A 16,955-nucleotide genomic window follows, 5' to 3' on the forward strand; every position below is an offset into this window, starting at 1 on the left:
AACAAAGACAGAGACAGAGAGGGGAGAAAAAGGGACAGAGACAGAGAGGGAGTGATAAAGGGACAGAGACAGAGAGTGGAGAAAAAGGGACAGAGACAGAGTGGGAGAGATAAAGGGACAGAGAGAGAGAGGGAGAGATAAAGGGACAGAGACAGAGTGGGGGAGATAAAGGGACAGAGAGAGAGGGAGAGATAAAGGGACAGAGACAGAGTGGGGGAGATAAAGGGACAGAGAGAGAGGGAGAGATAAAGGGACAGAGAGAGAGAGGGGGAGTGATAAAGGGACACAGACAGAGAGGGAGTGATAAAGACTGAGAATGCGACAGTGAAACAAACCGAATGAAGGCGACGAGAGAACTTTTAAAACAATATTTCCGCTCTCCATTAAATCTGATTGGTTAATTGGGACTATTTACCCGGTGCGGCACACATTCAGTAATTAAGATGCATGCTGGGTATGTGTTGGATACATACTGAGTACATGCTAGTTGTATGCTGGGTACATAATGGACATACGATGGGCATATGCTGGATATGTGCCAGGTACATGCCATGTATCTATTGGGTACAAGCTGGGCACATGGTAGGTACATAGTACTGAAATGCTGAATGCATGCTGGATATATGGTGAGAACATGCTATGTTCGCCATGTATATACTTGATACATACAAGACACATGCTTGTTCATGTTATATGCATGCTGGGTACATGCTAGCTAGATACTGGATCTATGCCAGATCCATGTTCGGTGTATGAAGGTTACATGCTGGCTGTATGCTCAGTACAAGTTGGGTGCATGCTAGGTGCATACTGGCTACATGCTCAGTACATGTGGGGTACATGCTAGGTATATCCTGAATATTTGCTTGAAATTTGATATATATTTGTTAGGTACATCTTTGCACATGCTACATGTAGCTGCATGCTGGGCATGACTGGCTCTGGATAAGTGCAGATGCACGTGGCTAAATCCTAAAATATTTAGATAACGATTTGTTTCGCTTGTTTCTGGGGCAACCACGTGATTTGGCCAGTTTTCCCCTCCGCTAATAAATGGATTCTTAGACATGTAATAACTCGCAGCATTATTTGTTGCTTTTAATGTCGTTAGAGTGCAAAATCTATGAAATTGCGTCGATCCTTAAGTGAAATTAATTAAATACCAACGCAGTAGCCATTCTGGGCTCTGAGCGATCAGCTGGAGAAATAAACTGGCCTGTCAATTCTGTAAGACTGAGATTGAAGGGATGCATTTGATGAGATTGACATGTGATGACCGGGCGCACATTTTTCCAGTGTGCCCTGTAAATTATGAACTACAAGGGAGGACAATAACTGTCGATATTGTTGATATAACCGTGTCTTATTTTGGTAGAGTACAAATTATATAACTTTCTCGCCAGTGGCCCGAAGCTTTGTGGCCGCTTGTTATATAAAGCGGAGGAAATGGTCCATCTTGAGGTTCGAAATTCGATCTGTACCAAATATTGGAAGCAGCAAAGATAATAGAGGCTAGGTTCTAGCCCGAATTGTTATATTGTGTGCGCCGGTCCAGAGGGTCAGCCAGATATGTATTCGGCCGGACCAGGCCTGGAATACGTGGTTAGCCTCTCCTTCAATTCCTCTGATGCAAATGAATTAATTTGTGTCTTTTTATCAGATTTCACACCTCCTGTTGAGATCCCAAACACTCGTTGTTTTATAATGATTATTGTCATCGCTGTTTATTGTGGGGCTATGATTCTAGTTTCCGTCTAAACTTCATTTGACTTACGCAATTTTTTTTTTAAAACTGCGAAATAGGAAGTGAAATATTTCTACTGAAGGAATTTACAGCGGAGAACATTTATTTATCAGGAACAAATATGATATTGGTGAAAATCTGCGTTTAAGCTTAACTTAATAGATCAGAAACACTCACTGAAATAACATTATGTGTTGAGGCATTTAATTTTTAGTTAAAAGATTCAGGCAACCACTTTTGAGAATGCTGAATTAGCAAACACTTTAGATTTTCCCGCCAGGAACATGCCAATAAGTTATTGGAGAAAACTTGCAACTGAATGGTCAACATTATTTTATCTGCATTGCTATTGTTACATATTATTCTGCGTTCTGAAACAAGGGTTCTGGGGCGTCACCACGCCGATTCCACGAGACAGTTTTCATAATGGAAATCTATCTTACTAGATACATTACAACAGATAAGAATTCTGAGACTAAGATTAATAATTAAGAATCTGTTCGCTTTAATTATCTGTTGACAGCGATCTGTGAGACTATGAATCATTCCAGGTCCTTAGCTCTCCATCAGTTGGAGGTTCTGGTACATTCCTCTTGTTGATATAATAATCTGTTTATGTCACTCGGTGTGCCCGTTGTGTTCTGTTTTTATGACTGAAACCAAGCATAATAAAGATGTTAATGTGAAAAATGTGATAAAACGCCAGCAACTCCATGAATGTTTAACCTCGAAGTGCACAAGGAACTTTATATGACCTTACATGGCTTATTGCCCGCCTCCATCTTTTAACTAAATGGTCATAGGGCCCACACCCAGCTTAGTAGCGCGAATAATCGACAGGTAGAGATTCGTATATGTACTCTCAAGAAATTAAAATAATTTTAAATATAAAAAAAAATTGATCCGTTGATTTATAGTATTTAAAACAAAACCTCACTAGGCGTCATTTATTATTTAGAGGCATTGCTGCAGATATTCCATTTGGCGAATTAGCTGCACTGGAGCCGGAACCTGAACCTTAAATGTTCATTCCTTGCTGTATCTATATGTCAAGGTATAATTCATTACACGACTGTCCCCTTACAATCTTACACTTGTATAAGTCCCTTTTTCCAACGCGGGACAAAGACTTGCTCTGTCCATTCTTTATATACAGGAATAACGATTTCTTCACAGTTAGCTCATAGAGGAAATCTCTCCCATAGTTAGTAAATGCAATTCACATAAATGGTGATGGTGTGGCTGTGAATTACTGGATCCTACATTTTAATGGCTGGACCACCAGTTACATTTTCCAATATATGATTCATAAATGGTCAACCATTTCAAGATATTTCTACATTACATGTACAGCAGATCCCTGTTTGCAGCATTGCGGCTTTATTCAGAGAAGTCTCTACTGGCCAGACTGGTTTAGCATAACTGAACGTACCATTATTAAGCGTATCTTCACTGACTGTGCTGTTGCTTATTATATAATTGCTAATAATCCAGTAGTTAGTGATTTGTGTCTCAGGACATCAATATGAATTAGGTGATATCAGGATTACATAATGCATACCCACTTAGTCTGTTCTGTTCATTTGTTTTTTAAGAGATGCTTTTGTAAACTGCAGGTTTGAAAACGCGTTCTTGCAAGTATTCTTAAAGCTCTTTGTCCTTGAACTAGAATTACATAGAATCCACAGAACAGAAACACGCCATACGGCCCAATTGGTCTATGTCGGTGTTTATGCTACACACGAGCCTCCTCCCACTCTAATTACCTCTTCCCACTCTGCCCCCATAATCCCCTATTCCCTTCTCCCTCATGTATGCATCTCCCCTTAAATGCACCAATCCTACCTGCTTCAATCACTCAGTGTTGCAGCGAGTTTCACATACCTACCACTCTCTGTGCAAATATATTCCTCTTAAATGCTTTGTTTGATCTGTTGATGACTATCTTGTATTTATGCCCCCTTGTTCTGGACTCACTCACTAGTGGAAACGGTTTCTCCACCCAATTGAACCCCTTCATAACTTTATTTCCTCTCAGTCTTCTCTTTTCCAAATAAAAGAATCCCAGCCTGCTCAATCTTACCTGGTAGTTGCATCTGGTCAATTCTAGTAACATCCTTGTAAATCTTTTCTGCACTTTCTCTAGTGCTTCAATATCAATTTTTGTAATATGGGGAACAGAACTGCACGTTCCAAGTATAGTCCAACCAAGATTCTACATAAATGTAATATTATCTCCTTGCTTTTGTATTACATTCCCCTAGAAATGCATCCAGTACATTGTTGCACTTTTTATGGCCTTATCAACTTGTGTTGCTACATTTAGTGGTGTATCTATCTATATTCCCAGATCTCTTTTCTCCTCTACCCCGTTTAGTTTCTTATCTTCCAAAGAATAAGTTACCTCTTTATTCCTCCCACACATTATTAGCTATACGCCCAAATTCGGTATCATCTGCAAATGTCGACACCGTACCTCCAATTTCTGAGCCCAAATCATGTATGTATATGGTTAACAACAGTGGTCCCAGCATGGATCCCTGAATTGCCCTTGTCTATTGTTTCTGTTATTTCTTCAGAGAATTCAATAACGTTGGGTAAACATGACCTTCCTTCCAGAAATCAATACTGACTATGTTCTATTATAGTCTCCATCTTTAGATGTTTTGTTATCTGATCTTTCAGCAAAGATTCTAGTATCTTTCCTACCACTGACGTTAAGCTAATTGGTCTATAGTTCCCTGGATTAGTTGTATCTCCCCTTTTCAAGATAGGAATTACATTTGCTGTCCCCCATTCCACTGACATTATTCGTTCTTCTATTGGAGTTTTATGTATGGATACTAGTAACTCTGCTATCTTCTCCCTAATTTCTTTGAGTATCTGTGAGAGCAGTCCACTGGGACCCGGGATCTTGTCCTCCTTAAGTTTGGCTAGTTTGCCTAGTATCTCCTTTCTTTCTTAACTGATATTGCATCAGAAACGTGTCCATTGGGGTGTGGTGTAAAATGTGTATTGCCTCTACTCTCAGGCAACTGTGTGTGATTGTACATAACATGTACATAACATGTAATGCAACCACTTGCAATGGTTGTACAAAACACAACAAGAAGCCACATGGGCAATAACTTGCCCATAAAAATATTGCAACTCTCCAAACCCGGAAACGTTGATTTCAACGAGGCTGCGCGATGGCAGCGCAGGGGCGGTTTCTACCTATGAGTTCCCAAAACTGATAAATATTTAGTTGAGCCAAATTAACTTAGTACGTTCCACTGATAATTATATTTTTAAATGGTAAAGATGTGATGAAACTAAACAGTTTAAAAGCAAAGTTCTTAATTGTTAGCTAGAGATATCTTCAAACCTTAACTTTTATCAGAAGAATGAGGACAGTTTGGATCAGATAGTAGTTTTCTCATCCAATGGGATTTGAAATAGTATCTTGTGCCGACACTGTTCACATTTCCGGTATGTATTGTGTCCTGGAATTCAAATGAGGGATTTTGTTTATCAAACAATTAAGGTTTTAAGTTAATCACATAATTTGGGATGGAATGTAAATGATTTTTCCCTCAGGATTGCACACAACAATACATATTATTAAATGAATTTAAATATACATTTTTCAGCCTTCCCATATTTTGAGAACTGATATTCAATTCTACATCCCAGTATTCTTACCAAACACCCCTTTCTCCTAATACTGGTGGATTTTATATTCTTGTGATCCTGTGACAGAAGTCACACAATGCTCACATTGAAATGAGGATTAAATTAATTGGGATAGTATAAATCTCCAGTGACACTGTATTTTGTGATATTTAAACATTGACGCATACGATTTGATAGAGAAAACAGGGAGCATTATGTCATGCTGACTTGTTTTAGTCAAGTAAATACTGAAAGGGACCAATGTAATCTATTGTGTCCGTTGTGAGTATGCAATATCAGGAAGGTGCAGCGAGCGTTATAAATGTCCACGCGTCTGTGTATCTTTGCTTTATAGACTAAATGGTGATTAAAGCGCGCCATGGGCTTTTAAATCTGTGGTATTGAAAATTAAAGCTTGAAGTTCCCTTTCAGCGATAAAGAGAAAACGATAAACTTTGCACACTTGCTGCTAAAGGCTGGTGCTTCACCGTGTGTGTTTTCAAAGCCAGTTCTGGTCTGTAATGCAAATTCATCTGCAATATTAATCTTTGAGGGTTAGTTTATTTATACTGACGAGGTAATTCGATATTATATGCACGTTTAATTTGAATATCTGAACGGTAATGAGTGAATTCATGCTACGGATTATATTTTGCACACAATTAAATGGATTTTAAAACTCGAATAAATTAATCTTATTAACACAGTAAATATCTGTAATTTTATTTGCATGGTCATCGTTTAAAGTTACTTGGAACCAAACGGCCTTCGACATCTGGTCCCATCTAGAAGTCGAGCTGACTTTTCAAGTTAAAAACTCAGCTCCATTAGTGAAGAATTTAGCGCCAGCATCAACGCTAATTAAAAACCCAGTAAAATGTGTCCCAGAATAAGGGCTGTGGCTACTTCAAGGGGGAGGGGGTACAACAGTCCGATAGAGTCGGTGTCTCCAGTGGAGTTTATTCGGTTCTATTCGCATTAAAAGACAAGCCGCAATTTTTCAGACCGAAACTGAATTTCTCTGCCGCTTTCTTTCACTCACCCAACAATGATAAGAATTCGACTTAACGCGCCAAATAAACTTCAGATTCCTGGATTAAAAGCTGTTGCCTTTTTCTTTGTTTATGTAGAGTTGGAAGATCTCTTTCTTTCTCTCTCTCTCTAGCTCCAGATTTGATGTTTGTTATAAGAGGCGCCCCAGCCTCTGTCTCTTTTCTCGTCAGCCAGTTGTCTATTCGCACATATAATTTACACAGACAGGCAATAAAATGTCTGGCTGCTGTGTGCGCAACCTATACAACGCCTTGCAGAAAGGCTGGTTTTAAATGCTACACCAGCACAACCGTGGGATTGAAATTTTACCTTCCACCCGCATTTAGAATTTATAGTCTCGATATATTTTTGGAAATGCTAGCATTTTGTTTCGTATGTGGATAGATTTTTTAAAAGAATTCTAAAAACAAACAAACAACGCCACTGTGAAAACAAATCTATAAACTGTACTTGATCGTGGATGTTTGGTGTGGAGTTCTCAAAGTTTAAAGCACCGTTAAATACATTGTATTGTAAATATTCTGTATGGTTAAAAATCCAGGTGTTAAAATATGGGATTGATAAAAAAAAAGAAATCTCTTGGAATTTCGATGCCTCTGCTAGCGCTCTGGGCTCTTTATGACCCTATCTGAGGCGAGTGGCTGCAAATGATTGAACTTCTCTTGTTATTTCTGTCGGGCAATTGTTTTCCCTCCTGCAGTTTCTAACCTTGAAACGGTTCCAGACTTAAACTTTATTCCCTGGACGCATTCCCCTGTGAAACTTACTTGTCGTTCATTCTAGAACGGATGTTTATTCGAGAGAAAGTTTAATGTGTTGGAGACTCGACTTCTTGTTTGCTGTAGTCTATTTGGTGGAGATCCTTATAGAAAATATTTTTTATTGATTGGGGGAAGGTTCAAATAATACAAATAAAGCGACATCGCCAACATACAAATACAAGCAACACCTATAAAAAAAACACCATCTAAAATTAGAAAGATCAGTCTATTGCAAGGTGTATAAATTAGTCAAGAAATCCGTGGTTGGACCCATCTTCAGGGCAAAATTTAAATTCTTAAAATTCACTTGTAATTCTACTTCATATGTGTATCTAAGGACAAAGAAATTACCTCCTCTTGTTACAATATCCTCCAACATGGGGGAATCTCATGGCGTGCGATGTGATCACATGATCCTACCAAGAATGCAACATTGCTTGCACCAAACACTTTGGGGCCAACATTGGTTCATCGGCGGTGGAATGTCAACAGCTTTTTAAATGCATGTTGTTATTATCTTGTATTATTGTGTCTGTTGTGTCGTCGATTTGAAGTGGTAGCCAGCAAACTACAGCACACAGATATTTTGTGAGAAAATACTTAAGATGAATTTTGCCGCTCATCCCTTGGAACTAACAAGTAAAAATGTTCGGTTTTGTTTAAAGGCCTGTTGTAGGCGACTGTTTATTTTAATAATTATAATCTTGACAGAATCTTGCCAATTCTCCAAATAACTACTTAAAAAATCCCATAATTTTTTATTGTTCCAAACTGTTGTCCAAACTACCACGCATTTTTTTATTGATCGTAACATTTGATTTCGAATGTCCTTTCAAGGTGATTTGTGCAATAAGTCCTCCCAAGGTACAGTAGTTAATTTGTACCAATCTGGCTGTTCTACAATAATTTTAATTACAATTCTATTGAGACGTAGTAATCCAACCAAAACGAATACACCGTGTTCCAGTAAGAACATGCAAGGATTAGCTTGAGATTGCCACCGTTCTGCCAATCAAGCATGTGGAATGTGGCATAAATCTAGTTATTTGTTTTCTTTTGAAATTGAACTCAAAACTGCAACAAATGCTTTGGAAAAAAAGGATTAACTCGTGCAGCTTATTTAACCCTTTCAATCTGTACATTCGTTGTGAAATGCTTTTTTTTTTAGTTTAGGGACTCGTTTTATTTCCCACAGTATAAGAATACAAGACTTTGGAAGCAAAATGCTCCATATTACATCCTGCTGGTTTGGCTCGCATGCATTAGCATAGAGGCTTTCACTGACCCCAGCGCTTTCGCTTCGGAGTTCGTTAATACATACTGGCAGTTAGTTTGCTCCGAGAAAACTAATTGATAAAAGTAAAAAAGAAATATAGAAGTTGATCATTCATTTATCACTACGTTGAAGCTGCAGCACAATTTTTAAACTGAGTTTTGGTTTTGTTGCAGGTCAAAGTTTATGGGAGGGTTCGTTTTAGGATCGTGGATTAAACCCAAGCATTGTGAAATTAAGAAATGTGCTCGTTTGCAATCAACATAAGAATAACACGATACTTAGTACCAATTAAAGCACTGCACTACAGCAGGACAACAGTCTTCGAACCTGGCTGAGGTGATCTGGGAGTGCACAACAGGTCTGAAAAGAATTCGTTATCGAAAGCAATGAACAGAAATGTTAATTTGTTTTCAGTAAGCGTGCTGCCGAATTTGACCAATACACAATGTTCAGCATTAGACCAGGGTACAAGTCCTTCAGAAGTGCTGTTCATAAACAGTAAGTTCGGTGAGCATTTTAAGCTTTTGGCTGTGCTCTGGAGAACGACACTCTCTCGCTATGTCTACCCCAAATCGAAACAAATTCTTTAACGAGCCAGCAAATAAACTGTCATGTTTCGGTCTGGTTTCTCCATGCACTTGTAGTACCCACTCCCCGAAGACTGCCCACATTTGATCTTCCCAGAAATGGCTAGTTGTAAAAAAACACTAACTTTCAAACAGATGCAGGCACAAAGATATACGAACCTACTACCATTTCCCATATTTTACTGAGAGGCAGACACGTTCCTTATTCCAATTGTGAGCTAGTAAATCCCTGCGAGAAAGGAGGAGAAGAGACGGTCTCAAGAATAAATAAGACAAACATTTTTCACCGGGTTACCGTTTATATTATTACATCTATCTCCCTTTTGCGAAAAAATTAGTAACTATTTATAATAATCCCTTCCGGGATCTCTCAAAAAAACTGAAAGTTGGCAATTTTTTGTACTTTTGGTGAAACTTTTAAAATTTAAAATATGTTACAATTAAGTACAGTTTGACATTGAAATACCAAAAAAATTGTACCAAAATTTACAAACATTGGATTAATTCTTAAATTATAGCATTCGTGAAAATATCTCAATAAAAACCATAGCACGGCATGACTTAGGAAACTCCAAAATATACTAACTTTTAAAAATCTAAAATCATAAGGGATAATATGTGTTTTGCACTGTTTTAAATACAAAATTCAAGAGCGAAAATAAGGAAACTGGGATAAAACTGAAGATTCTGGAAATACACAGCAGGTCAGTTAACACCGGTGGAGACAAAGGGCAGGTTAACTGTTCGTATGCGCCTGAAACGTTCGCCTGTTTTACTCTTTACAGTTTGAGTGACTTGTGTATTTCGAGCGTTTTGTTTTTATTTCAAATTACTAACATTTGTCGTTCTTTCGGAAGCTCGCTTTGCACGAATTAAATATTTTAGAACTATGGATTTGGATAAGCAGAAATAAATAACGTTGAACATGCTGCATACGAGACAAAGAAAGCGAGCGTGTAGCGTTATTTAAAAGGCCGGTTTGATGTGACAGGCTGCTTTTTGCGTGTTTAAACGTTACCCAAGTGATTTGAAAGCAAGCTTTACAAATACACAGTGTCACTTAAGTATCCCGACTCCCGCAAATTTTCATCACTATTACTGTAGCTCCTATGGAGATGAAACAGGGTGCATTTCACCAAATAAAACCAACCTCCCCTTAAACAAACTACAAATCGAACATTAATTATGTTTGCTGTAAACACACCCAGCTGCTAAATATCTATATCCACTCTGCATGTTTCCGACGGGATTACAGTGTTTTTAAAGTGTCGTTTAGCAATGAAGTTCTATACTTTTTGTAGAAGATAAAATATCATTTGTCTATAAAACAAATTGCAGTGATTTTTATTGTCTTTAAATCGCAATTCCTGGTCCATAGGCATAATTAGCTCCGATCTGATTTTTATTCATTTGGCTCGTTCAGAACAAATGTGTTACATCAACCGCAAAAAGATCTACTCGGGTTGGTGTATCGGGGAAATTGGATCAGGAAACAAAATGATTACAGGCAGTTTCCACAATCACTGCAAGCTAAATTGTTTCCCACCCAGCCCAAGAAGCACGAAGAAATTGGGGGGAATGGTAAACCAACCCATACCGTTTTAAATTCAAGTCCAGAGGAATGCGGCCGTTTGCAACAACCGCTTTAGGTTTAATGTCAAAATGACACACACAAAATTGTCAAGGATGGAGAATAAGGAAAGTGTTTTTTAAAAAATCATTTTTTTAAAACGAGAGGTCAACGTGAAAAGCCAAGGTCTATATTGCATCACACCGCCAAAGCTCCAAACTGTTAAAAAAAAGAGGAGGAAGTCAATTAGAAAGTAATGATTAGGTGGCAACATTGCGTTTTAAAGTCCTGCAAACGGTAGAAAGGTACAGCTGAGGGACGTGAGGAGTTGCACGGTTCTGAGAAAGAATAAACTGTAGTGGGAACCTGTAAATGAGTGTTGGGGATGCAGGGAGGAGGAATAGCCTATCCAACCACATAGTTGAAGCTTAGAAGGAACAAGGCAGAGAAGTTTATAGCTGCAATGGTCATGGCAGATAGGCAGATAAAGACGGAAAAGGATATGATGAATAAATTACTTACTGTTAATAGGTTTACATACTGGTAGCAATTTAGGTCAAAAGAGCCGATGTGATTCATTTTACACCGTACAGGGATGAACTTGCATCAGCAATAACAGCAACTAGGAATAGAAGGCGTCAGCATTCACGCAATCTGTGTGCATAATATTAACTCGTGTAGTGCTCGAGTTTCGAGTTCACAGTTTTCATTGGTTGCAAAGTATCCTTTTACATCTTAAGAGGTTTCTGCACTGTTTCTGGATTTGTGTTGGAATTGGACAAAACACATAACATTCAATAGTTAATATTTCTGTTTTTTTTAATGCGTTTGTATCGTTTCAGCTGCTCTGTAGCTTGTGACACTTTCAACCCCCCCTCCCCCCCGCAAACAGACATACACAATATATGTTTCCACACAAATATAAACACCCTCACATACACGTACACGCAGCCTTTGCTACGGAACTGCACACAACTCATATACTCTCATTCACACAAACATAGAATCATAGAATCACGGAAAAGATACAGCGCGGAAGGAGGCCATTCGGCCCATCGAGTCCGTGCCGGCTCTATGCAAGAGCAATCCAGCTAGTCCCACTCCCCCGCCCTTTCCCCGTAGCCCTGCATTTTTTTCCTTTCAAGTACTTATCCAGTTCCCTTTTGAAGGCCATGATTGAATCTGCCTCCACCACTCCCCCGGGCAGTGCATTCCAGATCCTAACCACTCGCTGTGTAAAAAAGTTTTTCCTCATGTCACCTTTGGTTCTTTTGCCAATCACCTTAAATCTATGTCCTCTGGTTGTTGACCTTTCCACCAATGGGAACAGTTTCTCTCTATCTACTCTGTCTAGACCCTTCATGATTTTGAATACCTCGATCAAATCTCCTCGCAACCTTCTCTGTTCCAAGGACTTTTGTACTCTATCTCATAAACAGAGATATACAGACACAACATATGCACCATCTCTCACCGGAAGACGTAAACATCCAGCACATGTACTCTTTGACGCATAAAGGCATGGATATAGCAACATGTTTACTATTACACACGGGCATACGCATATTTGCTTCCAGTAGCGTTACGTAAACGAGCAGTTAGAATAGAGGAGACCGTTCCAAAAGATAAAAGCCGTAGAGGACAAAATAATTACAATATTAAACGGATATTTTCTAGAAATATTCACCAAGGAATATAACACTAACTTGCTATCCAATTCTTGTAATATTCCCAATAACAGAGGATTTTGAAGTTAATAGGGCAGAGCTACTTGCCAAGTTGAAGGAACTTTAACACTAACAAATCACTTGTGACAGATGGTATCTATCCTACGTATTTTGACGCCAACCATAGAGGAAATTTGCATCGTACTGGCTATCGTCATGAATGAATCGCTGTTGGACTGTTGGACTGAAAGCAGCAAATGTAGTGCCTTGGTTTTAAAAGAGCAACATATCTGATCCAGGTACCAACAAACCTATTAGCCTAATATCAATAGTAGCTAAAATCGTGGAAATTATTCTAATAGGAAGGCTGGAGGAATATCTACAAAGCAACAACAGTAACAAAATAACCGCATTCGCGTTTATGTAGCATTTTATCACCTGGAAATGTCAGAAAGCACTTCACGCAATGAATTACATTGAAGTGCAGTGCCTGTTGTTATTTCCACAAACAATTTAATAAGAATGAACCGGAGCTTAAAGGGTTAAATTATGAGTACAGGTTGCATATACTTGGCGTGTGTTCTCTTGAGTTTAGAAGGTTGAGGGTGAACTAATCGAGGTGATTAAAATGATTAAGGGATACGATAGGGTTGATACAAAGAAATTATTTCCTCTGCTAGGGGAATCCAGAACAAGGGGGCACAATCTTAAAATTGGGGCTAAGCCATTTGGGAATGAAATCAGGAAGAACTTTTCGCACAAAAGGTAGTGGACACAGGAACTCTCTCCCCCAAAAGGTTGTGGATGCTGGGTCAATTGAAATTTTCAAGACTGAGGTCCATAGATTTTTGTTGGGTAAGGGTACCAGGGGAAATGGAATAAAGGCGGTAAATTGAGCTGAGGTACAGATCAGCCATGACCTAATTGAATGACAGAACAGATTCGAGGGGCTGAATGGCCTCCGCCTGTTCCTGTATAGAAACAGCCAGCATTGATTTAGAAGGTGACGAACTTTACAAATCTTTTGGAATCCTTTGAAGTGTTTCGGACAAAATAGATAGTGAAATTGTAGGTTATTATTTATTTGGAACTTTCAGAATGCCTTTGACAAAGTTTCACATGGGGAACGTCTTATTAAAGGGAAAAAAACATAGGGATCCAGGGTAGAACTGGATAAGATATTGGTTATAAAATAGGAATTGGGTCGAACTGGGGGGAATTAGATCTGAGTCCCTCTAGGGTTAATGTTTCGATCGCCGTGTTTTTCCCCAATTTATACTAATTACCTGGATATCAAAAAATTACCAAGTTTGCTGAACTAGGTAAAGCAGTGGAAATAGATTTGCAGCAATGTTAAAATCTGTTGTGCAGCTGAGCAGATAAACGGGACATTAACTTGAACACTGATAACTGTAAAGTATTGCAAAATGGTCAAGTATATTTCATAGGTATACAATGTTTGCAACTGAACTATCAGAACGAGAGGTAAGCAATCTTTATACAACCACTTCTGTGTTAATGTGAATAAGTTTCTGCTGTTCAGAAGTGCAAAATTAACTGTATTTGGTGACCCAAGATCTGAACTCCTTCCTAATATAAGGTTTCAGACTCATTCTGCTCTGGACACGCTCCAGTGCAACTTCACTTTGCCTGGGTTCATATATAAAACTGGGAGTTACGCAATGTACAGTCTCACACCATGTATTGAATCGCCCAATACAAAGCCATAACAGGTTAGATACAACTACAAAATTAAGTAAAACTCTTGTCTTGCACATTTTTACTACACTTCGCTTTACAATGAACCTACAAAACTTCCGAATAAATCATATGTGCACACACATAATCGTATATCTATACCTGTGTCATAACGTAAGATTCCATTTTCTGTCTATGCGTGGGATGTCTAAATCAGTTTAATTATAACTTCGGTCTATACAACCGATTCAAATTGAGACATGTACCAAACTCAGACCGTATATGTAGTTTAATGGCAGCCTTAGAAATTGATCCGGGAATGATAGTGGACTTATCACTCTCGAAGTCTAGACAATATGGCAAATCAACATAACAAAGCGACTGGATTGCTGGGATATATGGCCAGAAGAAAGTCTTTACAAGTTATGCTGAGTCCTTATAATGCACAGGTCAGGCTTCACTTGGAGTATTAATGGTATAGATTAGGTAAAATAGGAATAATACTTCCGAATAATCCCGGAAATGAGAACCAGGGGATATGCATTTCAATTTAATTTTTTGAAAAAATTAGAACAGATATTTGGAAGAACATCTTCATTCAAAGAGTGGAGTATGGAGGCTAAATTAATGGATGCTCTAACGGGAAGGATGAGTTTCGATTTTTTTTTCTCGTCCTTGACTTACATTCTTATATACTCGCCCTCTTTCTCACACACAGACATACACACGTCTAGACTCTTTATACCACACGTAACCCAAAGTTAACAGTGTTCAAATGTATTTTTACATTGACACAGGCGGCTATAAATATATTTCCGAAAGTAGTGCAAACGGGCGATTCTATAAGAATTAACTATTTTCATTGAGGTATTCCTGTAATAAATTGCGGGACAGTTTTCTCATGAAATGTCCACGAATTGGATCTAATTACGGACTTTTTGTTAAGTGGTTGAGGTTACTTTGAAATTAATGCAAATTATTTATTTCTAAACTCATTGGTGTCTGATTGAAGCTCTGGTTTTGAATTACAATATCCGAAGTATTGCCTATTTCCTTTGCAGTCGTTCTAAGGTCGGGTTTCGCCTCAGGAGCGTTTTGCTGAAACACGACAGTAATAAAACCAAACGGTAGGAACCCTGACTCTCTCTTACAAATAAACTGCATCTTTAAATTCACAGACGTCCACACAAGTCCAAGCCAGCCTCCTCGAGTACCAATGTTTAAAAAAAATTAAACTAAAGTGGTCTTTGTATCAGGGAGACTTTGAAGATGCTTCGGCTGCAATGAAATGGATTTAGTGTTTACAGCTAGACACCATTATTTGTATTTTATGTTTAGAGCGCCGAAATATGATAGATTGGTTGAAGAGGTTGGACTGCACGACCCGATAGTTCAATTGCAGATTAGCTGTGCAAAACCAACTGCAAAATACAGAACATTCTCACAGATTTCTGTTAATCTCAATGTACGGAATTCCAGCTTCACACTTGCCAGGTGGAGAAACCTACAATGTGAGATTCAGCCTTGATAGGTTACAAGTATTTGCACTTAGTGGGAATTCTCGAACGTTAAACGTGCTAAATTCATAGTTTAAAAAATCCTTGAATTTTAATCCGAATATCGACATGTTCTCCATGAAACTGCAAGTTCGGAACAGGTTGCTATTTGGTTACCAGTGGAAGTGTGTGACCCTTATATAAAACTTATGTTATATAATATCTACAAGATAGATTCGAATTATTGTACGCATATTATCAGAGCAGAAACATTGTGAATAATAGCCCTGCTTTCTATAAGTTTTTGATTGTTATTAAATAGTGGATTGTTCAAATATATTTATCACAATATTGTACATCATGGAGCTGCTAAGCCTGTATTCATTATTGCACTAACATTAAAATGATGAAGAGTGAGATATGTTATAATTGCATTGATTTCATTGTTGTTCATAACTGTACGTGATCTTTCCTTCCCCAGATAAAGCACATTGTACTCAATCAATATAAACTAATCAGCAGTACCTGGAAATCCAGGCAATTTGATTCGTAAATTTGCAGGAACAGAACCGATAAACAATTAGCAATTATGATATTATTTATTTTTGGAATTGGACGAAGAGAGAAGAGGAGGGTACCCCGTGACAATAGAATTAATATTTATAATGGCGCAATGGAAATAGCTGAATCTTCATCTCGCTCTGATCAATAATGTCATAAAGTAATCGCTGGTCCCGTGTTATGAAGTGTGTCGAACGGCAGAGGGCGCGCGGGTGTAGACACCTGCGGAGCCAAGGACAGGGGTTATGGATATGAAACCTATATTCTTCTTCAGTTGAAGAATCGATTTACATTTTTAACAATAAAATTGAGATTTTAAAACATAAATTTAATTAAACATTGAATAGTTCAATACAACTGCAATAGTACGTTTCTCTACGTTATAATAGTAATAGACTACTTCATAAAAGTACTACATTGGCTGTGAAGCGCTTTGGGATGTACTGACGTCGTAGAAGGCACTATATAAATGCAAGCCTTTATTTACTTAACACAATTGCACACATTGTCAGATACAACTAATCATAATCGCGTCTGTAAATCAAAGCTCGAAGCCTCAAAATAATTGCCATAGTATTGAAATATGTTCCTGAAATATACTTTGCATAAACAGAACCAATTATCTACAATTTAAGCATGACGTAGTTTGGAAAATATACGTGTAAAATTGAGCCGTGCACAAAGTTCATTGTTATTAATACAACCTGCGAAAATTGTATTTTTATGCATATACCTTTAATAAGGTTTAGAGTTTACAGGTGACCACCCTTACAATAATACCCCTTCTCTAATTACATCGACTTTGTATTGTGTGTGTGCACCGCTAGTTGAGTACCAGATGGTAGCCTTGGAGGCTGGTTATTAAGGATTTTTATTGATGTACCCAGT

At 38.1% G+C, this 16,955-nt stretch overlaps 2 long non-coding RNA genes across 4 annotated transcripts; one reads left to right on the plus strand and one right to left on the minus strand.

Moving 5' to 3' along the window:
- Window positions 1–1,931: 1,931 nt before the first annotated feature.
- Window positions 1,932–11,302, minus strand: LOC137300268 (uncharacterized). Of its 3 annotated transcripts, none has more exons than XR_010958054.1 (4): window positions 11,168–11,302; window positions 9,201–9,304; window positions 5,118–5,229; window positions 1,932–2,397 (listed from the first exon to the last, which is right to left on the minus strand). It is a non-coding gene; the product is annotated as an uncharacterized lncRNA (long non-coding RNA). The 3 variants fall into 3 exon arrangements; XR_010958052.1 differs by having other exon boundaries at window positions 9,235–9,304; window positions 11,168–11,299; XR_010958053.1 differs by lacking the exon at window positions 9,201–9,304 and having other exon boundaries at window positions 2,061–2,397; window positions 11,168–11,293.
- On the plus strand, window positions 8,669–16,007 carry LOC137300269 (uncharacterized). Its single transcript, XR_010958055.1, has 3 exons — window positions 8,669–8,846; window positions 12,463–12,611; window positions 15,072–16,007. It is a non-coding gene; the product is annotated as an uncharacterized lncRNA (long non-coding RNA).
- The last annotated feature ends 948 nt before the right edge of the window (window positions 16,008–16,955 follow it).

This window comes from Heptranchias perlo, chromosome 30 (genome assembly GCF_035084215.1).
Source record: "Heptranchias perlo isolate sHepPer1 chromosome 30, sHepPer1.hap1, whole genome shotgun sequence".
Taxonomy (NCBI): Eukaryota; Metazoa; Chordata; class Chondrichthyes; order Hexanchiformes; family Hexanchidae; genus Heptranchias; species Heptranchias perlo.